This window comes from Peromyscus leucopus, chromosome 3 (genome assembly GCF_004664715.2).
Source record: "Peromyscus leucopus breed LL Stock chromosome 3, UCI_PerLeu_2.1, whole genome shotgun sequence".
Lineage (NCBI taxonomy): Eukaryota > Metazoa > Chordata > Mammalia > Rodentia > Cricetidae > Peromyscus > Peromyscus leucopus.
In genome coordinates this window covers 83,980,233-84,005,888 of record NC_051065.1, presented here as the reverse complement: position 1 = coordinate 84,005,888, position 25,656 = coordinate 83,980,233, and the positions used below count along the sequence as shown (strand labels likewise).

Here is a 25,656-nt window from a genome sequence, read left to right as displayed (position 1 = left end):
ACTGTATCCCACAAACTCATAGTAAGTAGTATACTAAATAGGGAAAACCTGAAAGCATTCGTTCAAAAGTCTAGAATTGAGACATGCTCATTTTCTCCATTTTCATACAATATGGTACTTGAAGCTAGAAATAAAAAGTAAAGAAACAACTACAATTGCCCCTATTTGTAGACAACATGACCCTGTACTAAAAGGACTCTGAAGAGTTCACCAGAAAACTTCTAGACCTGATAATTAGTTTCAGCAAAGTAACAAGATAAAAATCATACGCCGCCTTAATCCAGTTCCAGAAGATCTGACGCCCTCCTCTGGTCCTCATCAGCACTGCAAGCACATGGCATACACCTGAGTAAGAAACTAAAATATAAAAACGAAAAAAAAAAAAAAAAAGCATCCAATTAAACTACATTCACCCTCCCCATAAAGCAGGGGAGAATCAGAATGGAAAGTGTGAAAAATTGGAGATGCAGAACCTGCAGAATCTGTGGTAGAAACATTCCGGACGGACACACAGACAACACTCTAATTGGGAACTTAAGAATGTTTATAGATTGTGCCTCTCCGCCAGATCGCCGCCATCATGGACACGAGTCGAGTGCAACCCATCAAGCTGGCTAGGGTAACCAAAGTGCTGGGCAGGACCGGCTCGCAGGGACAGTGCACGCAGGTGTGCATGGAATTTATGGATGACACCAGCCGCTCTATCATCCGAAACGTCAAAGGCCGTCAAAGGCCCCGTTCGAGAGGGTGATATGCTCACCCTATTGGAATCAGAAAGAGAGGCTTGGAGGTTGCACTGACCTTGCTGCTGGGTCCTGGATATCCAACACTTGGCCCATGATGACCTGCAACTATTAAATAAAACATTTGTGTTGTTAAAAAAAAAAAAAAAGAGAATGTTTAGATTGCTCTAACGTTAACTGAAACATTTTTGGTTCTCAAAGCTAGTAAGGAGAATGATGGTATAAGAAGGAAATCTTTATCTGATGACAAATTCGGTGATAGCAAATTAAAGAAGAAAGGGGATACGAACAAAGTTTATCCATTGCTTTCCTCCTTTGTGTGATTAAATACCTGACAAAAGCGATGGAAGAAAGGAGGGAGGGAGGGGAAGAGAGAGGGGGAGGGGGAGGGAAGGAGGGAGGGAGGAGAAAGGGAGGGAGAGGAAACAGGAAGGGGAAAGGGAAAGAGGGAGAAGGAGGGAGGGGAGAGGAAGGGGAGGAGGGAGGGAGGGATTTGGTTCATAGTTTGAAGGTTTAGTTAGAAGTTGGTCACATGCCAGGCAATAGTGGCCTTTAATCCCAGCACTTGGGAGGCAGAGGTAAGCGGATCACTGTGAGTTCCGGGCCAGCCTGGTCTACAGAGCAAGTTCCAGGACAGCCAGGGCTGTTACACAGAGAAACCTTACTGAGAGAGAGAGGGGGGGGGGGGGGGGAGGGGAGGGGAGGGAGAGAGGAGGGGGGGGGGGGGAGGGGAGGGGAGGAGGAGGAGAGGAGAGAGAGAGAGAGAGAGATCAGCCACCTTTATTCCTCTCAGCTGAGTCCTATCACCTGAACAACCAAAGTAACGTGAACAGCCACAGTCCACTTGTCTCTTTTCTCCCGGCCACAGCAGCGAGAACCCGGAAGAGTGGTGCTGCTTCCGGCTGAGGCTAGGAGACTCTTCGAAGCTTATGCTTGTGCCCAAACATCGTTAGGAATGGAGTTGATCCACGGAGCTGTTTGCTTTAACAGTCTCCATCCAGTTTGTCTCTATGACCAGACAGCAGTTATACCATAACCATAACCTGCCTAGCAAACAGAAAACTGGGTTCCAGGTCAAAGTTTATTTACTTCTCGAGAGTACTTCCGTCATGAAAGGAAAAGAATGGAGGAACTGGGGAGAAACTCGGGGCCTCAGCAATGAGCCACTTCTTCAAGGGAGAGTCCCGGGGTGCGCCTCCTGTGCTTGGACCCTGTGCTCTGCAGGAGATCAAAGGGAGTAAAGATGCCGATATTAACTAGGTGTCCACGTGGTGTCTTTTATGATTACAGGGAGGGCTGCGAAGCAATCCTAATTTCTGAGGATTCTATGATCCCATCCGGCTGAAACAAGAAACACAGAGGGAGGGTCACCTCTCACTGTGGTCATGGAGAGGGAGAGGGAGCCAGCCTCAGGTGACAAACAATGCGAAGAGCCACCCAGCCTAAGAGCCCAGCCGACCTGCACTGTGTTCTCGGTAAGCCAGAGGGCAGCTTCCTTATGCTGCTGGGAAACTGGGTCCCAAAGGCCAAATTCGGCTTTCGATCGGCCTTCAGTCCAGCACATCTGCCCATGCATACCACTTGAGTACTTTCTGTCTGTGGTGAATTTCCTGCTACAGTTACACAGTTCAGTAGTCTCTAGACCTGGGGCTCACTGAGCTGAAAACCTTCCTGTTCTGTCATTCATATAGACTTGCTGAGTCTGTGCTATGGGAACTAAGAGTCCAATAGGAGACATTCTCACACGTAGGGGGGTACCTTCTTCCCACCAGAGTCTAAAGTATATAGGTGTAACTCCAACTGCCCAGGGAGCCTTCTTTAACTGTCCAGCCCTTCTGTATCCTTCAAAACTCAGTGCCAACGTCACCTCTTCAGTTCCCCTTTCCTTCCCTCCCCTAAAGCTGGGCTGTCTGTGACTTTATTCTCTCGTCTCCTACAGCTACGTCTAAGAGTATCTTTTTATAACCTTAACCCACCATAGATGAGGTGGTTTTGTTTTTATTAAAATGTATTTTATTTTTATGTGTGTGGATGTATTGTTTGCGTGTATGTCTGTGTATCACATTCACGACTGGTGCCTGCAGAGACCAGAAGAGGGGGTTGGATCCTCTAGGACTGGAGTTACAGAAAACTGTGAGCTGCCATGTGGGTGCTGGGACTTGAATCCACGGCCTTTGGAAGAGTGGGCAGTGCTTTTAATCTGTGAGTCATTTCTCCAGGCCAGGATGAGGTTTTCTGTGGTGACTTTCTCCCCACTCTGGAATTTGAGATCTTTGTGAACTAGAACTGTATGTCGCACATTTTAACTTTCTATTGCATTTATTTGTTTTTGTTTGTTTGTTTGTTTGTTTATGAGTGTGTGCACATGCGCATTTGTGAGAGCACACAGGTGGAGGTCAGAGGACAGCCTGCAGGAGTCAGTTCTCTCCTTCTACCATGTGAGTCCTGAGGACTGAACTCGGGTTCTCAGGCTTGGCAGTAAGCACCATTATCTGCCGAGACATTTCCCCAAGCTTATTATGTATTTTAAAATCTTAGAATAATAAACTTGGCTTCAGTATTCCTAAGCTGTTCATCTGTAGATTCAGCCAACCACCTATGCATTTTTTTTTTTTGAAAATTGTACAGATTCCTTGCCATTGCTCTGTAAGCAATACAGTATAGTGACTACTTCCACAGCCTCTGCAGCCAGGCCCTGGCAGTCACTTCGAGATGGTCTGATGTGTATGGACAGTGAGCACTAGCTGCCTGCAAACGCTGCACCACTTTACAGAAGGGACTTGAGCATCTGCAGATTCTAGTATCTGTCCAGGGCTATGGAACCCCAGGGATCAAAGCGTGACTGCCGACCGTGATTACTGAACACAGTACTTATGGATTCGGACACCAGGTCACACAGAGAACAGAACGCGTCCTTTTCTTTCTTCCTTTTCTTTTTTAATGTATATGGGTGTTTTTGCCTGCCAACATATCTGTGCATGTCTGGTGCCCACGGAGACCAGAAGAGCCAAGGACTTACGCAGTCACAGAGCTAAACATATATATATATATATATATATATATATATATATATATATATATATACATCAAATGAAATTCCAAGCAACTCCTTAGTTAGCTAATCACAAGTCTCAGAAAGAAGCTAAGTCCACGGCCCTGGGACAAGCTTGTTCCTTTCCCTTTGAACTGCAGATGGGTGGTTTCTGTCAGTCTGGAAATCCCTGCTCCAGAGGCTTTCTGATGACTTGCACTGGTCTGGCATTATGTTTCCAGGGATTGCCTTCTGGGAGACTCTGCTGTTTTAATGATCATGTCAGCTGGCTTTCCTCATTGAATTACGCCATTTGCCACTTTGAAGTCAGCCTGGGTTATCAGATTTACTTTCCCAGGGTGCCACAGAGGAACACCACAGAGAACGAGTTACTCCCAGTCCCCTAGTTCTGCTTTCACAGGTTTTTCTCTTGCTAAAGTCAGCAGGATTGTGGATTGTGTGCAGCCGGAATGCCGTGTGGGCCGTCTTCTGTCATCGCTTGTCTCTAGCTCCCAGCCCAGTTGAGAATGAACATGTTTTATGTATGGGTGTCAATAAGGTCAATGAGCTGGCTTAAAGATATTGGTGCTGAGCCAGGTGTGGTGGCACATACCTTTAATCCCAGCACTCAGGATACAGAGGCAGGCTGATCACTACTAGTCTGAGGCCAGCCTGGTCTACACAGAGTTCCAGGGTTACATAGAGAGACCATGTCTCAAAAAAACAAAACAAAAACAAAACATTGCCACACTGTATGACTTGCCAGACTTCATTTTTCCTTCTGCCTAGGAATGAAAATTTCAGAGCTCCAAAGCTGGTTCTGATTAGAAACGTGGTATCCAGTAAGTGGCCTTTGCTGCCACCTGAGGCCATGGTGATGTCCGGGTCTATGCTGTTGCCCAGGGCCGTGTCTGGGTCCTAGATCCTACTGGGGCTGAGGTCTGTGTAGATGTCCCAGACTCTTGTTACCACCGAAGGCCATGTGGATGTCTGTGGTCTGTGCTGCAGCCTGAAGCCATGGTGATGTCCAAAGGCTGCGCTGCTGCCAGGAGCCATATTGATGTGAGTTTCCTGCGCTTCCACCAGAGACCACGGTGATGTCAGTGGTCCGGACAGCCTATGAGGGCCATGTCTGGGTCCATGGTCCTACTACAGCAGGAGGCCATGTTCATGATCTGTGCCGTCACCAGAAACCATGTGGAAGCCCATGATCTGTGCTCCCACTGACTGTAAAGAGCAAGGAAGTTACTCTTGCAGTGGTATCGATGACTGCAGATGCACATTTGAGAAAGAGGGACAGGGAAGGCTTCTGTAAGCCCTCCACCAAAAAAAAAAAAAAAAAAAAAAAAAAAAAAAAAAAAAAAAAAAAAAAAAAAAGTACAGTCTAAATAAGAAGCTGTTTATGAGAACTCCTGAAAAGTGTGGTAAAGATACTGAAGAGTAGCTCTCCGCAATCGATGGCTTCTGGTGGGGTGTGGAAAGGGAAGAAATCGGTTCTATTTAAGGGGCAGGCCCTGAGAGTTCGATCATGCTCCAGTCAGTATATAGATAATACAAATTGGATTTTTCTGGTTTTTTTTTTTTTAATTTTTCTTTCTTGTGGGGGTCACAAGGGTGGAGGTGGACTTGGAAGGATTGGAAGTGAGTGTGACTGGGGTACATGGTGCGATATTCCCAAAGTATCAATAAAAATATTATGTTGGAAAAACAAAAAGAAACATGGTATCCAGAGCCACTTTGTCCGTCCTCTCCTGGTTGCTGGGTGGCACTCGGTGCTGCCTTCCTCCCAGAAGACGCCTGGGCTCTGAGGTGAAGACCTGGAGCAAGAGGCAGGAGAGGTCTGCTCCTGAGGACTGAGAGAGTTGGTGGAGCTGGAGTGTCCCTTGCCTCAGCTGGGCAAATCCCCTTAGACAGTCAAGAGGGCATCAGGCTAAGGAGAGGTGCTCACGTGTGCCAGAGAGGGAGGGCCCGTGTGTCCATTCCGGCTTTCATCATGTTCACATATGAGTCAGTATGTCATCACCACAGCCAGGCCTGGCTGGGCTGCTCCGGGCCCTAGGGGAAGATAGACATGATCCGTCATCCTGGAGCAGTGAGGCCCAAAAGCATGCCGTACAGATGATCGCAGGTTATGATTATAGGACATTAACTAGGCTATTATGGAGTCTAAGCAAGAGTGGGGAATGATATGCACTGTCTATTCGGAAGGGAAGAACCAAAGACGGATGAAACAGACTGTGTTGAAAGACGATGGGCAAGTCCAGGAGAGGGAACCAGTGGTGTGCGGGCTGTGGTACAGATGTCAGCTCAAGCTAACTGAGATAGGTTCACCTTCTTTTATACTTTTATGTATTTTCTGAGGCTATGGCCTGGAGCGGGCTACCATCCCTCTGCCACTGAGCTACACTCCCAGTCCTCACCGGCTCTTGAGCCTCCAGTCTCCTGCCCTTATTTCATGTAAACTCACCCCTGGTGAGAGCCGAGCTTTATCCTCAGAGTGGAGGACATGTTGGGACTTGGGGTTCCTCCTGTCTTGTTTGAAGGTTAGCAGAACTTACTCCTACAAATCATTCTGGTTGTCTGGAGTCAGAGGGTCTGGGTTCAAATTCTGACTCTGCCACTTATGGCCATCGCTTTTGAAATGTTATTTAACTGCTCCATGCCTCCGCTCCCTCATCTGTGAAATAGGTCAGAAAGAAAAGCATTTCCTTTGGCATCTTATTAACAAACTTGGCTGGGCCATCTCCTTGGGGCTCTACTTGTCACAGTCAACAGTCCCACTGCTTTTCATGTGTTGGTCATTGTTCCCACCATGGCTTTGAGGGGCAGCAAGGACAGTGCTGTGCGTTTCCAGGTACTTGCCTTGGTTATACAGTCCAGTGCAGAGCCACGTTTAAGCCGGGTTCTGTGCTGCATACTTCGCCTCCTTTGATCCTCCCAACAGCTTAAGAAGTCGGCATTACATCTTTATAGAAACTCAGCTTCCAGGGAGACCAAGTCGTTGCTGAACCTAGGCACACCCCTGAGCTTCGGATTCAGGAGAAATAGGCAAGGCTTGGGAACCTTAATTATACCCACTCCCAATTCCATTTCCCACAATTTCCACATTGACCAGCTAAGCTCCCAGGTTGTCTGTGGTTACAAAGTTCATGTGTGCCAAGTGTGCTGTTTAGCAAGAGAGGCAGGTAATTTCAGTATAAAAACATTAAGGATTAAAAAAAAAGATTGTGTGTGTGTGTGTGTGTGTGTGTGTGTGTGTGTGTGTGTGTGTGTGTGCAGGTGCCTGTGGATGTCAGAAGGTGTCAGGTCCACTGGAGCCAGAGGTACAAGTGATTGTGAGCTATCAACATGGGTGCTGGGGAATTGAGCCTGGTCCCTTTGTAAGAGCAGTCAGTGCTCTTAACCACTAGGCTATGTCTCCAGTCACTTTTTAGTTTTTGTTCTGGGAATCAAACCCAGGGCCTTATGCCTGCTGAGTATACACTCTGCCATTGCATTTGCTCTAACTCTAAAATTCCCTTCTTAAGATTAGAGAACGCGTGAGAAAGCCAAGCCTGACCTACCCTGCAATAAAGTGATTGACAGGTGCTTTTAAGCTCTTCGGTGAGAGTATTTATGTGCTTCACCGCATAAAGCAACAATGTGCTGGACTGGGAGCTTGACTCAGTTATCTGTTGTTAGGTAGCAAATTACCCCAGAAATTAGTTGTCTGTCTGTCTGTCTGTCTGTTTGTTTTTTAAACAGCGAGCACTTATTCTGTCAAGAATTCAGAAGCAGGTTAACTTGGTGATTTGGGCTCAGACTCTCTTATGGCTGATATGGTAACACAGGCCAGTAAAGCAAGCACTCTTGAGGGTGAGGCATGAGGCTCTCTGGTCGAAAGCCAGTCTGGGCTGCCTAAGGAGTTCAAGGCCAGCTAGGGCTACATGACCTGATCCTATCTCAAAATTAAGTAAACTGGGCTGGGGAGATGATGACTCAAGAGGAAAAGTCACTTGAAGTGCTAGCATGAGGGCCAAGACCCCAGAACTCTCAAGAAAGTCAGGCAGAGTGCTCTCACAGAGAGGTGGGAGGGTGATGCTCCTCTGTAACCTCAGGGCTCCTACAGTGAGTTGGGAGATGGTGCTCCTCTGTAACCTCAGTGCTCCTACAGTGAGGTGGGAGGTGGTGCTCCTCTGTAACCTCAGTGCTCCTGCAGTGAGGTGGGAGGTGGTGCTCCTCTGTAACTTGGGGATCCTACAGAGAGGTGGAGGTGAGGTGGTGCTCCTCTGTAACCTTAGTGCTCCTACAGTGAGGTGGGAGATGGTGCTCCTCTGTAACCTCAGTGCTCCTACAGTGAGGTGGGAGGTGGTGCTCCTCTGTAACCTCAGTGCTCCTACAGTGAGGTGGGAGGTGGTGCTCCTCTGTAACCTCAGGGCTCTCACAGTGAGGTGAGAGGTGGTGCTCCTCTGTAACCTCAGTGCTCCTACAGTGAGGTGGAGGTGGTGCTCCTCTGTAACCTTAGTGCTCCTACAGTGAGGTGGGAGGTGGTGCTCCTCTGTAACCTCACTGCTCCTACAGTGAAGTGGGAGGTGGTGCTCCTCTGTAACTTGGGGATCCTACAGTAAGGTGGGAGGTGGTGCTCCTCTGTAACCTCAGGGCTCCTACAGTGAAATGGGAGGGTGGTGCTCATTTGGGAGGCAGACACAGGATGGCATAAGCAGCAGGAGACAACAGAAGAGACCCTGATCTTATTCTGGAAGGTGAAGAACTGACTCCTCGGGTTGTCCTTTGACCTCCACTCAAATACCTGCAGTCACATACACCAATGAGTGTACACACACACACACACACACACACACACACACACACACACCAAATAAAGAAAATAAAGTAGGCCTGGAGAGATGGCTCAGCAGTCAAAGAGTGCTTGTGTTCTTCCAGAGGATCTGATTTTGGGTCTCAGCACCCATATTAATTGGCTCACAACGCTTGTAACTCCAGCTCCAAAGGATCTGACACCCTCTTAGCATCACTTGAATGCATATGCACATATCTACACTCACACATGAACATAATGAAAAAAATTTTTTTTAATCTTAAAAAAAGGCTTTCTTTAAAAAAAAAAAAAACTTAATATATTTTAGGGTATTTTTAAGCTGGAAGGAACCTCATGAATCACCCAGCAGTTGGATTCCAGCGTCATCTTCTTCACGCTGCAGATGAGTAACGAGACCCAGGAAAGAAAAAAGAAACATTTGCTAAAAACACATGTCATGTATTTCAAACACAGCACTGGGTGTTTCAGCTTCTGCCTTCATGAAAGTCTCCCAGCATGTTTCTTTCTATTCTTACTTTATTCATAAGAAAATAAGACTTGCAGAGACAAACACCTTGTCCCAGAGCAGGCTGCTGCTGCTTCCTGGAGACAAGGTCAAACTCTATACGATCCACATGCCTGCCAGGACCCTCTCCATCTACCATTCTACCACCCTAGTGTGAGGCAGCCCAGTATCCCTGAGGATCAGGCCAAGGAAAGCTTTCTGCCCAGACAGCAAAGGGTCTCTCGGAGAACACCTCAACTGACTTCTTTAGCCAATGGCCCACCTGAGACAAGAACATCAGAAGTTACAGAGGGCAGCGTCCTATGCTTACCTCTCAAAGTGGGGTCACCAATTTCAGAGCATGAGGTACTATCTGGTGAGGGCCTAGTCTATATGCTTGAGTCCCTGTTGTAAATGACGTATATCATCCTGACCATTATTTTTGAAACATTACTCTGCACTGGCAGTTTCCCAAGTGTCTTTCCTCACCACCACTTTCCAGCCTGGAGTCTGCTGTCATTATTGCACAGAAAGGCATCTGAGGCACAGAGAGGTTAAGTCATTTTCCCATGCTCACTCAGCTGCACAGCAGCAGAGCCAGGCCTGAAACCGAGGTACCAGAAACTCCACCTTATCCATGTATTCAGCACACATGTGTGAGAAGTTTTTTTTGTGCCCTGACACAGAAGATGTTGTCAATGTAACCAGCATCAAGCTGTCTGCCCACAAGACTGAGAAAGAAAGGAAATAGAGGCAGGAATTGAGTATCTGCAAGCATTTAAGAATAGTGTACGAAGGTGGTCAGAGAGATCCAACAAGGTCAAGAAGATGCTAGAGGAGGCAAGTTTTGAATGGGGTCCTATCAGATAGGTTACAGGGAATTCACATTGAAATCTGCAGAGGCATAAAGCTGAAAGCCAGGAACGGGGGAAGGGTATTGAAGCATGACTGCTTCACTGGTATAGGTTATTTTGGGGGTGATGGATATTCTGGAATTAGATGATAATTGCAGAAGATTGTGAGTATAATTGATGTAACACAAGTGATTGGATTAGATACTTTAAAATGAGAAATATGCTATGAGAATTTTGTGTCATGAGTAGGAAAGTAGCTGATGTCTGTCATTCACAAATCAGGGCATGGGCTTGGGATGTGACTGGAAACCACAGAAAGATCTAAGAGTGATGAGCTAGCCCAGAATGACTGGTGTCAGGAGTCTGGGGAGGGTGGGGTAGATACAGATCTTGGAGCAGATACTTGAGGCAGGCTGGCAGCCCCCAGGACGTTTTCATAGATCCAGCTTTCCTGAAACAGGACCCAACATGATGAGGGGTGATTTTTTTTATTATAATGTTTTTATTAATTGTTTGATAATCTCATAAAATGTATTTTGGTCATGTTCTCCTCTTCCTCCTGAGAAGTACTTTTTAAAAAAGAGGAATCTAACTGGGCATGGTGGTGCATGCCTTTAATCCTAACAGAGGCACGCAGATTTCTGTGAATTCAAGACCAGCCTGGTCTATATAACGAGTTCCAGAACAGCCAGATCTACATAATGAGACACTGTCTCAACCCTGTCCACCCCTTCCCCCCCCCCCCCCACCCCCCCCCCCCCGCCAAGGAGAAATATGATCCTTTTGTGAAGAAGGGCACTTGCAGTAGAGATAAGGAGATTACTCAACTGCTCAGGGGAGTGTGAGACCTTCACTACACGCCAAGAACAGAACTTTCATCATCCCTACGACTTTCATTCTTTCCTTTAAGCATTCCTCCATCGAGAAGAGGTAGGTTTCCATCTTGTTCATCACCTGGATGTTCGTTCCTCTGCTGGGGATGGCACTGTGGGTAACACAGACATGGTTCTGGCTGTCTCAGAGCCAATGGTCTGGACAGCCAGACAGGCAACAGTGCACTCGTAATGACATGGTTAATAGACTATAACGTGAGAGGTGCTGTGAACATCCAAGGCTGAGGTGCTTGCTCTGCTGTGCCTGTCACACTGCCTGAAGTTAGAGGTCCTGAGATCAAAGCCATGTCCCTTAGGCCAGAGGTCATGAGCAAGTCTTTCAAGCTCTACTTGCTTCCAGTGTCCACATGAAAGGATCACAGCAGTCGTGTCTGCTCAAAGGCCTGGAGGGTGGGATGAGAGTTAATGCTGCAGGTATAAATAAAGGTCAGTCTCACTGGTAGAAGTTCAAGACAGCTGACTCTTTCCCACCCAGTAAATCCTGATCAGGTAGCCGTACTGATGACCTTGAGTCCATCAGTAACTGACATCAAGATTGAAGACCCTTCTAGATGCTAAAGTGCGATATGTACAGTAGACTCTGAAGAAGTGTACATTTGGGTGTAGGTAGAGTTTTTCTGTGAATCAGCTCTGTCCTGCCCTCTGTTCCCCAAATAACCATACTGAGACTTATTATTAATTATAAATGCTTGGCTGCTAGCACAGGCTTGTATTTAGCTAGCTCTCATAACTTAAATTAACCCATTTCTATTCATCTATGTGCTGCCCTGAGGCTAGTTTACCTCATGTATGTACTTCCCATCCTGCTCGCTCTGCATGTCATGGGTGTCTCCTTCAACTCCACCCTTCTTCTCCCCAGCATCCTCTCTGCCCTGGAAATCCTGCCTAGCCATTGACCAATCAGCTTTTCATTAACAATGAGAGCAACACATCCTCACAGTGTGCAGAAGGATAATTCCACAGCATTCGGGGAAGGTCGTGAGCATCAGCACTGTGAAAGGCACTGCCTTCTCTGCTCTGTCCCCTGTCAGCCATGGAGGAACAGCCCTAAGCTTTATGATTTCCCAATCGTTAACTCCCCAAGAGAAGGCTATTCCCTGATATCTTACAAAATAACCCTTTTGACCTTAACAAGGTCAATATGTCACTATTTTTTTGTAATTATGATGGAGCTCCTACCTGCCAGGATCTTCATTACACAAGATTCAGCCTGGCTATCAACTCCCCAATGCACACATTGTTAGCATCCAGGCATTTACACTGGTCTGCTCTCAGGGACCTAGTAGGATGCAGCAGCAGTAGCAGCAGCAGCCAAGATGTGACAATGTAGCTACCACAGCCACCAAGCAGAACACTCTCCCGATGCACATGCGCTATATCCCCTTATAAAAGGCAAGCCCTTCTCCCCGCCCCCTTTTCCTTCTGCTCTTGTTCAGAGGCCGCCTCCGCACCTCCCCCCAATAAACCTCCCACATGAGCTCTGTTGCATGGTGTGACTTTGTGGTACCCTTTGGTTCCGAACCCACCAAGGTTGTCTTCCATCGCTTAACTATTACACACATGCCTTCATCCCATAGGCAGGGGTGGAAGCGTCCACGTGCTAGTCATTGAGCCAGACTATAACAGAGAAAAGAGAAAGCCCTAACCCAGGCTCAAAGGCTGTCTAACTTCCTGTGGGAAGTTAGGAAGACAAGGAATCAATGCCATCTGCATTTGGGGGACTACAGCAGAAGCACAGAGGCAAGCCAAGGCATCTGGCCTCAAGTGCAATTCAGATGATCAGAACAAGGTCAGGCTCCAGGGTCCAGGCCTGGATGGTGATAATTGCACTACTATGTCCTCGGCACAAAGGGACACATGCTTGTGTTCTTTAATTTAATCCTCCTGACAATTCCATGCAGAGTGTGTTACATGAGCTTTAACGCCGGGTAGCATTTTCAAAATGCCTGACTTAAGTCACCACTCTGTACACATTAGTTACCCTGGTGGTGGATCTGCACGTTCGACAGGAGAGCTGAAACCGGATAATGAAGCTCAGAAGTTTATAGAGTCCAAGTTCATGTGTGGGCCAAGTGCCAGCGAGGCCCAGAAAGCCATTTGGGTTTTTACTTCTGGTAGGGTAGGTGGGTACGAAGCGGTGAATTCACCCAGCGGGTTACTCTGGATCAAGACAGAAAGAACAAATAAGGCGCTAAGGTGAGTAGAGGATTTTCACCACTGACTTCTGAGAGGGCAGAGTGACAGGCAGAATGTCACTCAGCACCTGTCCCGCCCTCCCCATCCTTCCTGAGTCCTGAGTCAAGCCGCCTTTCTCAGGCTCCTTTATGGGTTCCGTGTGCAATCAGAGTCCACCACTGAGATGTACCCACAGGAGACTCAAAATGGGAGTGCAGTTCGGGGATGAAAGGAGAGTCACCCAGGGTCCTGATGCACATACACAGCTGTCACTGTCTATGCAGACCAGGCCGGTCTTGAACTTACAAACGTTCACTTACTGGGATCGAGGACATGTACCACTATGTCCTGGTCATTATGGTATGGTGGTATTGTGTTCCCCAAAATATTGTGTACTCTAATAAATTTATCTGGGGTCAGAGAACAGACAGCCACTAGATACAAAGGCTAGAAAATGGTGGCACTCACACCTTTAATCCTAGCATTCCAGAGATAGAAATCCCTCTGGATCTCTGTGAGTTCAAGGCCACATTAGAAATAGCCAAGCATGGTGACACACGCCTTTAATCCCAGAAAGCCAGCCTTTAATCCCAGGGAGTGGTGGTAGAAAGCAGAAAGATATATAAGGCGTGAGGACCAGAAACTAGAAGCATTTGGCTGGTTAAACATGTGGCTGGTTAAGCTTCAGGCTTTCCAGCAGCAGTTCAGCTGAGATCCATTCTGGATGAGGACACAGAAGCTTCCAGTCTGAGGAAACAAGACCAGCTGAGAAGTTGGCCAGGTGAGGTTAGCTGTGGCTTGTTCTGTCTCTCTGATCTACCAGCATTGACCCCAATAACTGGCCTCGGGTTTGATTTTATTAATAAGAACTTTGAAGATTCATGCTACATTATGGATTTTGCAAACAAAATGTGTTCTACTCGCTTGTCTTCCTTCCTTCGCCCCCACATTCATTTCCCCCCTTGTATCCTTCCTCCTCGCCCCCCTTATGTTCTCCGACCACATGTGTCCCCTTCCTTTGCGCCCCTTTTGAGCCTCTCTTGGTCTCCTTGTTCCTTTTCCAGGCTTTACCTTGTTTATGTGCCAACGTGCATACGTCATTAACTAGGATCCACATGTGCGAAAGAACACGTGTTTTCTGCTTTTCTGAGTCTGGGCCACCTCCCTTAAAGCTTTCCAAAGTCATCCATTTTCCTGCAGATTTCAAAATTTCATTTTTCTTTATGCCCGAGTAAAATTCAATAGCGTGTCTATATCATATTTTCATTATCTATTCACCTGTTGATAAGCATCCAGGCTGGTTCCATTTCCTTGTTATTGTGGACAGAGCAGCAGTAAACACATAGACATGTAAGTGTCTTTGCGGTAGGGCATGGAATCTTTGGGGTGTATGTCCAGAGTAGACATACGGTAGTTCTCTTTTTTATTTTTATTTTTTTTGAGAAGCCTCCACACCCATTTCCATATCAGCAATACTAGTTAGCACTCCCCCTAGAAGTGAATGAAAGTTCCTCTTTCTCCTCATCTTAGTCAGCATTTGTTGTTAGTTTTATTTTTAACTTTATGTATATGGGTGGTTTGTCTGCACATATGTCTGTACACCACATGAGTGTCTTGTGCCCACAGAGACTAGAAGAGGGTGTTGGATCCTCTGGGACTGGAGTTCCAGGCAGTTGTGAGCTGCCATGTGGGTGCTGGGAATCAGGCTCAGGTTCTCTGGAAGACTAGTCAGTGCTCTTAACTGCTAAGCCATTTCTCCAGATCCTTCATTTTCCTCATCCTTCTTGTTTGTGTTTGATGTGTGTATTAGAGTGCGTGTGTGCAGATACCACAGCATGCATGTGGAGGCTGATAATGACCTTTTTTTTTTTTTTTTTAGGGTTCACATACTTTATTGGCTCAACAATAAAAGCAAAGGAAACACGTTACCTATCACTCCTGGGGCATCATTCACAGATGTGAAAAGCACCCCTTGAAAAAAGCAAAACCTTTTTTTGTTTTGTTTTGTTTTGTTTTTGAGACAGTGTTTCTCTGTGTAGCCCTGGCTTTCCTGGAACTCCCTCTGTAGACCAAGGTGGCCTTGAACTCACAAAGATCTGCCCACCTCTGCCTCCTGAATGCTGGGATTAAAGGCCTGCACTACCACTAACCATCCAGCCTAAACCTTTATCTTGACATGTAGTCTCCATGTTTTCCTCTGGCAGTTTTGGTGTTTCAGGTTTTGAACCAAGGTCTTTGATTCACTTGGAGTTGATATTTGTACAGGGTGAAAGGCATAGGTCTAATTTTATTCCTCTGTAAGTTGATATCCAACTTTGTCAGCACCATTTGTTGAAGAAGCTGTTCGTTTTCCTCCACTCTGTGTTTTTGATGCCTGCCAAAAATTAAGGGCCCTTAGCTGTGTGGATTTATTTCCGTGTGGCTCCTCTACTCTGTTCGGTTGATCTGCGTGCCTTTTTCTGTATCAGGACCAGGCTCTCTTTGTCACTGTAATACTGTATCGTATTTTGAGCTCAAATGCGATACCTCCAGCTTTGTTCTTTGTCTTTGCTTCGGCTATTTATGGTCCTTTGCGTTTCCATAGGAACTCTGTGAACGCCATCATCTCCGTAGCCTACTTTTGTCAATACGGTCATCTTCATGTGGGGTAGATGTTTGCTGACTTGTTGATGGCGAGGCTGGCTGAAAAGTAATGACTTAGGGACACAACAAAGAAGGCAATCCTGCCACCAGCCACGCTCTTTCCCTGCAATACAGGGGAGAACAAAGCTGTCACGTGTTCTGTGTTGCACGGGTCGGTCGAAGAAAGAAGGTCACTCTGAGATGTAATTTAGGCTCTCTGTGGCGATAGGGGAGGAACAGTTTCTGTGAACTGAACCCCAAACAGCTGTGCAAAGGTATATTTATTGATTGCTATACAAAACTTGTTTTTTGGGTAGAACAAGTTCCTCATGCCAAAGCCCCTGATCTAATCTGTATGTTTTCTGAAGGAAAGCATCATACTCCTCACAATTTAGTTCTTACTGTGTACTGTTTGCAGGACATAATAATGTAAGGTGCTCCAGGTGTACCAGGACAGTCTTGTGACCAAAATCACCCAGAGGCTGTAAAGCTCCTTCAGAAAACCGCTCTGTGGGTAACAGAGAACATCACTTTTCCACAGTGCTTTCTTCAAGGTCTAAGGACTTTTAGAAAACAGCTATTCCTTCTGATGTCCACCCTCAATACAATGATTCTACAGATTCCTACTATACAAAACAGTAGTCTGGTGTGGAGGCTGATCCGCTCACACTTATTTCCTGGCGCTAACTCCTTTCTCCTGACATCTCAGGCATGGCTTTACCTTATTTCCTAAGATGTGAACATCGCTCTAAGAAAGGACAGGGGCAGGGTACGCTCTCGGAGAGGCGGCAGTAAGTGTCAGTCAAATAGAAAAGGGGAGGGAGGAGTAGTGCCGGCATTTAGTAGGTAGGTTGGCTTGTTAAAGCAGCCGTGGGACCTGGTGTTATCTGTGGTTGAGAGTGGCCAGATAAAGTCTCTTGTATAATATTATAAGGACCAGCCTTAATGTTATACATCCCAGGGGCTCAGGAGAGAGAACTACCAATGGTGAGGACTATTTTCAGGAAATAGAATCTGAGCACACCAAGCTCTATAGTCCACTTGCTTTAATTCCTCTGGCATAGCATCCACATATAAACAGCTTCAGTTCTGTTCTCATGCCTAGCTCCTTTATTGCCTGATTTCTCTCTGTTTATCTACTGTTCCCTCTTAAATTCTATCTTAATTCTCTCATCTTAATTCTGCCTCATCTAGGTCCTTTTCCCTTGTTCTTACCCAGCTAGGGCTTTCCCATCTGACTCTTCCTCATCTTCCATCTCATTCCTCCAGTACTCTTTTCTAGCCCTTCAATCTAGTTCTTTCCCATCTCAGTTTGTTCCTCTCAAGTTCTTCCATTCTCTTTTGTCTTCTCTGCCCTCTCATTCCCTGGGAGTCCTGGTATGTATACACTTACAAGCAGTATTCCCTAGCAGTGCAAAGCCAGGCTTCCAGGGTCAAACTGAGGGGTGATAAGAATCACATAGGGAGGCAATAACCATTAATTATCATTTGCAACACCAAAGGAAGTGACCAATGGGGAAATGAATTAACTAAAGGCTAAATTCAGGTAATATCTAGGAAGAGGGCTCTTATGTGCTCAACTATAATCTTAAACGTGATTGGTAGAAAATGTTAAGAATCTGCCGGGCGGTGGTGGCACACACCTTTAATCCCAGCACTTGGGAGGCAGAGGCAGGCAGATCTCTGTGAGTTCAAGGCCAGCCTGGTCTCCAAAGAGAGTTCCAGGAAAGGTGCAAAGCTACACAGAGAAACCCTGTCTCGAAAAACCAAAAAATAAATAAATAAATAAATAAATAAATAAATCTATAAGTTGCTAGGTCAATGGGAGAAAATAAAACTGTCTTTTTTTCTTGTGGCTCCTATCTGTCCAAGCTATCTGCCGTTTTTCTGCAGGGTGGGGGAAATTGTGCTCAGTCTCTGGGCAACCTGTGCATGTAGCTAGATGCCTCTGGTGATAGTTAAAGGGAGATCTGGAACCAGAGGTAAGATTTGGGAAAGGAGGAAGTAAAGCTTAATTGGCACATCCGCCAGGCCTTCTCAAACAGGTAGTCTGTTCTTAGAGAATACAGAGGTATCTCTGATAACGTACTTTCCTCCATCTGGGGATGGACCTGGCCGATGCTGCCAATGATGATAATTACAGGGAGGCTTGAACTGGGGTTCTGGCTGAGCATAGCTGTTAGTGCAGAAGGTTATCTAAATATTCCTAGAAGTGGTTAGGTAAGGAGTTAAATGTCTATAAAGTTAGTAAGGCTGTAAGAAAGGAGAGTCCAAGATGAATTGTGTAAAGCTATTACTTAACGTCCAGCTGACCTAGGCGGTGTCTCCTTGTGGAATTTACCTTAAATCAGGAGACTTTCATGTGGGCTGTTATACTGTTAGTCCTTGAAAGTGGCCAAGGGAGATATCTGATTCCAGAGAAAGCCTTTCCTGAGGCTGTTCTCCAAATACTTGGAATGTGTATGTCCAGAGAGTGATCAGTCCACACTGTTAGCCCTTCTTAGGGAAAAGTCAATTGGGAAAACTATGAAGGCACACATGATTTTCATAACAGAAGACAGCTGATATATAACGGGCCAAGTGACACCAAAAACTTCTTGGGATTTGGCTTCCTCTGCAGGAATTTCCTGATTCCTCCAGGTAGTGACTTTGCCATAACCAGCTGAGTTCTTATGATATATTCCTGCCGCCTGCAGCAAAAGTCAGCAGATGGAGGAGACTAGAGGCTAAGAAGTACAGAGAGAGTGGGAGACACAGTGGCCAGTTTAGGGTTGCATGCAGCCACTCTTGCAGCTGATGAAGAGACTATGGAGGGGTGCTGCTTACTGGCTTGCTCCCCATGGCTTGCTCAGTCTGCTCTTCTTTTTTAAGGTTTATTTATTATATCTACAGTGCTCTGTCTGCATGTATGCCTGCACACCAGAAGAGGGCACCAGATCTCATTATAGATGGTTATGAGCCACCGTGTGGTTGCTGGGAACTGAACTTCAGGACCTCTAGAAGAGCAGTCAGTGTTCTTAACCTCTGAGCCATCTCTCCAGCCCCCTCAGCCTGCTTTCTTATAGAACCCTGGACCCCCAACCCAGGGATAGCACCACCCACAATGGGCTGGGCCTTCCCCTCATCAATCACTAATTAAGAAAATGCTCTACAGTCTTGCCTACAGCCAAATCTTATGGATGCATTTTTCTAATTGAGGTTGCTTCTTCAGATGATTTTTGTTTGTTTTAAGTTGCCATAAAACTATCCAGCACAGGGTAACAAGCTCCAGGTAGTATGTGTGGGGGTGTGTTTTAATCATTGAGGTAGGAGGAGAATATTTTAGGAAAAGTTACATGGCATAGGAGGAGACTAGTCTAGGAAAAGTTTCATGGCACAAGAGAGACCCTGGAGGCCTAAGAAGGTAGGGCAAGTTTCAACTCTGCTAGAGGGCAAGATTCAAGGCCTGGAGGAAGTGGTGGGAAGTGAAATTTGAAGCAAATTGGAACTGGATCTTGCAAAAACTTATCATTCTAAGTAAATGTCTTAGTTATTTTTCTATTGCTGTGATAAGACATCACGACCAAGGCAATTTCTAGAAGGAAGTTTATTTGGAGCTTACAGTTTCAGAGAGTTAGGGCTCATGAGCATCTTGGCAGGGAGCATGGCAGCAGGAAGGCAGGCATGGCTCTGGAGTGGGAGCCGAGAGCTCCCATCTTGAGATACAAGCATGAGGCAGAAAGGAAGACTGAGAAGGTTATGAGTCTTTTGAAACCTTGAGTCTTTTGACAGCCTGCCCCAGTGACACACCTCTTCTAACAAGGCCACACCTCCTAATCCTTCCCAAATAGTTCCACCAACTGGGGATAAATATTCCAACCTATGAGCCTATTGTGGCCATGCTCATTCAAGCCAACACAGTAAAAAACTCGCTCCATTGTGAAGGCAATGAGAAAAGACTTTGAAAATGCCTTTAAAGAATAATGGCTTAAGGTAACCATCACATGATGAAAAGCAATTAAGAAATCTTCACGCACTAAACCGTCACCCAAAATACATGCATAGCTGCGACATCTGCTGTGCAGAGCACTCCAAGTCACCCTGAGTTCAAGTGCTATAATAATGGCTAACTATAACCGTTCCAGGCATTTGGTGAGTGAAGGCTGTGCAGCTGTCCTCACAGTTCACGGGGATGGTGCCACTCCGTCTTCAAAGCTATCACAAGTATTACCTCCGTGGAGGAAGGAGTCTGTGTTCCTCTGCAGCCAGCACCGCTCACGGCTGCTGTGTTTTGGCTTTCATCTTTGGGTATTAGCAACTGTGGTCGACTGCACGGGCCTGCTCACATCCAAGTCCTAATCTCTTAAACCTGCACTTGACACGCCACACGGCAAGGGCAAGGCCGAGGGCGTGATAGAGCTGGGCCTGGATTTACCAGGTTAGAAAGGTGCTTAGGAGATGTAGTCTGTTGCGTTATGGAATGGGGTGAGGAGCAAGAGGAGAAAAGGAGGTGGGGAGGGGGAGAGGGGAGGAAAGAAAAGGGGAGCAGGGAACCGGGGCGCAGGTAGGGAGAGGAAGAGCGGAAGAAGCAGGAAAGAGAAGGAGAGGAGAAAGGAGAAGAGAAGGTAAGAGGAGGGAGAGCGGCAGAGGGTGAGGAAGGCAGGGTGGGAGAAGAGGAGGTCTGGAGTGGAAATGTAACCAGCCTGGCTGGCAGCTTCCCTCTGACTGTTCAAACTGAACTCAAAGCAAGTGCGGTTTACCAAGTCTGAGAGAAAAGTCAGAAGCCCCGGGACTGCTAGGGATGAACTTGTCTGCTAGGGGAGGGCCTTGTCCACAGGAGAGTGATTGACAACTGAACAAGGGCGGAGCAGGAAAGAGCTGAGATAGTAGTGGACCGGTAGCCACACCTCGGCCTGACTGCTTAGTGTGCCTCTCTCCAGCCTTCTGTGTTAATCTTACCCTCTTGGACTTGGGGCCACTGGATTTCTTTGCTCCTTTCCCCAAAGGCCACATGGAATGGATCTCCCCTTTTCACTATTAAATTGGCACTTCTAATTGGCTTTTCCAAGATCAGTGGCTGAACCTGGCCTGTTGGGGCACAGGCTGCCACTCTAAGTCAGGTCAGAGGAAGAGATTGTAGTGATGTGTTTTGAAGAAGGAAGAAGCCGTCACAAGAACTGGAGATGCCCCTAGAGGAAGCAGCTCTGCCAACAACCAGTCATCACCAGAACTGTAAGGGGAAAAAAATGCCATTTAGGGCCGTGGATTGTTTCTTTATAGCGGCAATGGCCAACTGATAGAGTACCTTTTGGAAATAACTGTCACACAACAGCCAGAACCTAATCCATCATCAGAATGCTGCCAGGTCCTGGCAGGGCTGGATCTGTGAGAGGCTAGCAGTCTGGTTTGCCTGGGTGCAGGCACAACACTCAGCGCCACAGAGGGGCAGGTTCAGGCTGCCCTCACAGGGTCCTGCCTGGAACAGGCGCTCTGGTAACTAGTTGGAGGAAAAGCCATCTGAGGGTTTGGAGACTAAGGGACAATCCCTCTGGTGTGGAAGCCACTTCAGAGCCTTCTTCTGAGCCAGCTTCACACAGTGTCAAAGGAAACCTGGCTAGCAGCTGTAAGGACTGGAAAGTCGCCTTGCTATAAATAGTACTGTGATAAACAGTCTTGTATGCCAGCCAGCTTCTCTCTAAAGGTGGCCCCGGGACCCGTGTGTGTCCCTGAAACACATTCAGGTAGTCCTCAAAGTCAAAAGATTTAGAACATCAACAAAACACGGTCATCCTCAAAGGGGAGGTTATTTTTTTATTATTACATTAAAAAATAAAACCCTTCATTATTATAAAAAATGTTGCAAATGAAAAGTATCAAAACATCAAAATTAACCAGACCCAATTATTATTAACTCAATAATCTTCTACAGAGCAGCCATTCAAAATGAAGCTATGGAACTTGACATTGAATTTTATACTAGCAAATATGTTGTTATGCACTTATCCATCACTCCAAACAAGAAATCTACAACAGATTTAGGACCAGAAAAACAATTTACCCTTTAAAGAAATATCCGTTTTATCTCCTTTCATGATCTGTGCCCATCACTTGCATCCAGTCCTTCCTCACCCTCAGCATTTAGCCTTTCTTGTTCTCTTTTCTACATGCTGTACCATACTCACATGTCCATTTGCTTCCATATATTATGGGTTACATACCACATATGAGGGAGAACATTCAGGTTTTTTCTTTCTGAGAGTGTAGGTTCTCAATATTATATATTTTAAGGCCATCCATTTTTCTACAAATTTTGTGATGACTTTTTCTTTCTTTAGAGCTGAATAGTATTCTGTTCTTTAAAGACAGCAAATTTTCATTATCCACTCACCTGTTGATAGACAAGATGTTTCTGCTTCTTTGCTATAAGAGATAAAGCAACAGTAACCATGGGGCTTGAATACCTCTATGGTAGGGTTTGGAGTTCTCTGGACATATGCCAGGGAGTGAAATGGATGAAGTCAAATGGCAGTTCTATTTTTGATTTTTTGGAAAATCTCCAAACTGGTTTCCACAATGGTTGTTTTCATTTGCACTCCCACTAACAGTGAATGGGGGTTCTCTTTTCGACATCCTCTCCAACATTTGTTGTCAGATTTATTGGTCACAGCCATTCTGACCAGGGTGTTAATTTGCATTTCCTTGATGGCTAAGGACACAAAATCGCTTTATTAAATAGTTATTAACCATTTATATTTCTTTCTTAGAAAGTACCTATTCATTTACCCATTTGTTGATGGACAGTTTTTATTTCCTTGGTATTTCATTTCTGCAATTCTTTGTAAATTCTGGATATCAGCCCCTTGTCTAAAGTGTAGCTTTTCTCCTATCCTGTACACTATTTGCTCTCCTGGTTGTTTTGGTTTTTTTTTTTTCCTGCATAGAAACTTTATTTTCATATAGTCCCATCTGTTGATACTTGGGGGTAGTTCCTGTGCTGTTAGTGTTCTATTCAAGACATTCTTGCCTATCTCAATATTCCAAAGGGTATGATTTAAGTTTTCTGCTAGAAGTTTCAGTGTTTCAATCTTATATTAAGACCTTTGATCCATTTTGCATTTATTTTTGTGCAGGCTGAAATATAAGAATCTAACTTCATTCTTCTGCAGCAGAAATCCAGTTTCTCCTGCATCATTTGTTGGATAGGCTTTTTTCCAATGTATGTTTTTGACTCCTGTCAAAACTTAAGTCGACTTAGCTTTGTATTTTATTTCCGGGTATTCTGTTCTATTCCATTGGTCTACCTGTCTATTTTTATGCCAACGCCAGGCTATCTTGATCACTACCGCTCTATAGTATAATTTAATAGGTATTGTAGCACCTCCCACATGTTCTTACTCTTAGGATGACATTGGCTGCTCATGGTCTTTATAGGTCCATGTGAATTCTTGTATTATTTTTTCTAAACTTACAAAATATGATACCAGAATTTTAAAGTATTGCATCATATCTGTAAATAGATTTTTGGTAATAAAGGCATTTTCACAATATAAGTTTTGCCAATCCAGGAGCATGGGATATTGCTCTATTACATACTAATTTCTATGATTTCCTTTTTCAATATCTTCATGTTTTCATTACAGAAGTCTTTCACTTCTTTTGTTAGAGAGATTCCATTTTCTTTCATTAGATATATTTCTAATACTTTTTTTGAAGTTATTTTAAATGGAATTTTTGTGTTGTTTGGGTTTTTTAAAGTAATTTTTCTCTTTGAGAGTACACTGTTGGCATAAATAAAGAGGCCTTTAAAAAAACTTTGATTTTTCTTTTAATACTGCAATTTTGCAGTGTTCATTAAGTCTAAGAGATTTAGTAAACTTGGTAGGGTCTTTAAGGTAAAGCACCATGTTGTTTGAAAATAGGGATAGCTTGTCATGTTCCCGTATTTTTATTCCTTTTATGTCTTCCTCTTGTCTAGTTGCCATAGCTAAGACTTTTAGCACTGTATCAAATGAGAGGGGAGCGGACATCTTTGTCTAGTTCCTGGCTTTAGAGAAATGCTCTCTTAGTGTAGTTTTGGTGCCTGTCCTGTATCTCACTCTGTAGACCGGGCTGGCCTTGAACTCACAGAGATCTGCCTGGCTCTGCCTCCCCAGTGCTGGGATAAAAGGCGTGCACCACTGCCACTTGGCCTAAAGGTTTGTTTTATGTAGCCTTTATTATTTTGAGGTATGTCCCACGTATTCCTCAAGTCTCTGGAACTTTTGTCATAAAGGCATGTTGGACTTAATCAAATGCCTTTTCAGTACGATTGAATGATTACACAATTTGTCAATCTTATTAACTTCTTCAAAGAACCAACTCTTTGGGCTATTCTGTCTATTGTTCTTTTAATCTCTATTTCATTAATTTCTTCCCTAATCTTTATTATTTTTTGTTATTTACTGTGTTTGGGTTCTGCTGCTTATTGTTTTTCAAAAGCCTTGAGGTACCTAATTAGGTTGTGAGGATATTTATTTTATATCTCTCAGATTTTTTTTTTTCTAAATATGGCACTTACCTCTATAAACTTCTTCCTTAGGACTGCTTTGGCTGCATCCACGGGGTTCTAATAGGATATGTTTTCATTATCATTTGTCTCTAGAAATTTTTATTTCTCTCTGATTTCTTGGATGATTCACTATTCATTAAGAAATGCTTTGTTCAATGTCCAATTTTTTGTGGTTTCTGTAGTTTCTCTTATTACTGATTTCTAGTTCTATTACACTATGGTATGATAGAATACAAGGAATTATCTTGACTTTTTTTTATTTGCTACAGTTCATCTATAGTTTATTTTAGCTTTGAAGTTTCTTTACTTGTTTTTAGTTTGGAAGACCTAAGTATGAGAGAGGAGTATTGAAGTTCTCTCTATTATTGTATCAGGATCTAGGTGTCTTTTAATGTCTGCTTTATTAAATGTGGAGTTCCAATTCTGTGCATAAAGGTTTACAATTGTTATATCTTCTGAATGAATTGTTCCTGATTATCTCTTTTAACGAGCTCTGACTTGAACTTTATTTTGTCTGATATAAGGATAGCTATGCGAGTTTTTTTTATGTTTTCCACTTGCTTGTACTTTGTTTTCCGTCCTTTAGTGTTAAGTTTGGGGTGTCTTTACTAGTCAAGTGTGTTTCTTGGATACAGCATACAATTGTTGCTTCTTGTTTTTTAATCTAGTTCATTAGTCTGTACCTTTCAGTGATGAGTTGAGGCCATTCACACTTAAGGTGAGTTGCTGATTTGGTTGTTTTTTTTTTTTTTCCTTACCAAGTCTAGTTTACCTGTAGTCAGGCTACCTTTCATCCTCCTCCCTGTATTCCACTAAGAATGTTCTGTAGTGCTGGCTTGAGTTGGTCATGAGTTGCTTTCATTTGTGTTTTTCCTGTTATTTTTCCATCAGTTTTGAAAGACAGTTCTTTCAAAATATAACATTCTTGATTCACAGTTGCTTCCTTTCAGAGCTTGGCCTCAAAGTCCTGGAGATCTGTCTAACTCTCCCTCCCAAGTTCTGGCATTAAAGGGGTGCCCCCCCACACCTAACTTGCTTATTTCAATGTTTCAATCTCATTGCTAATTTTTTCTTCCACAGTTTGAACTTTTGCCTCCAATTTATTAACTGTTACATTCATTGGAAGTGGTCTTGTGAAGGTCTTGGATAGATTTCCTTAATTGTACATCTGTTTGTTTGACTCTTCTTTCTGATTGCGAATTCTTTTGAACAGTAAGACTCAAAATTCTTTTTCTGCCATTTTGGTTCTCTCTGCAAGTTTGGATTCCCTTACAGGAGAGTTCATCAGTGGCTAATGGGTCGTGGATAGGGGTTGTGTCATATTTTTTTTTTTGTGGGTTTCTTTGTCATGTTTTACATTTCTGTTGAAGGAGATTTCCATTGAATCCATCTTCTTTCAATCTCTTGGTATTCTGGTTCTGTGACTCTTCCTAGAGTAATAGGCACATGAAGCTCAGCTACCAGGACTACTGAAACTTGATGTTGACTATGGAATGAGTTGCTGAAGT

General features: G+C 44.7%; 1 pseudogene; it reads left to right on the top strand.

Annotated features, from left to right (window-relative positions):
- The first annotated feature begins 562 nt into the window (after positions 1–562).
- LOC114700911 lies at positions 563–815 on the top strand (annotated as a pseudogene).
- Positions 816–25,656: the final 24,841 nt, after the last annotated feature.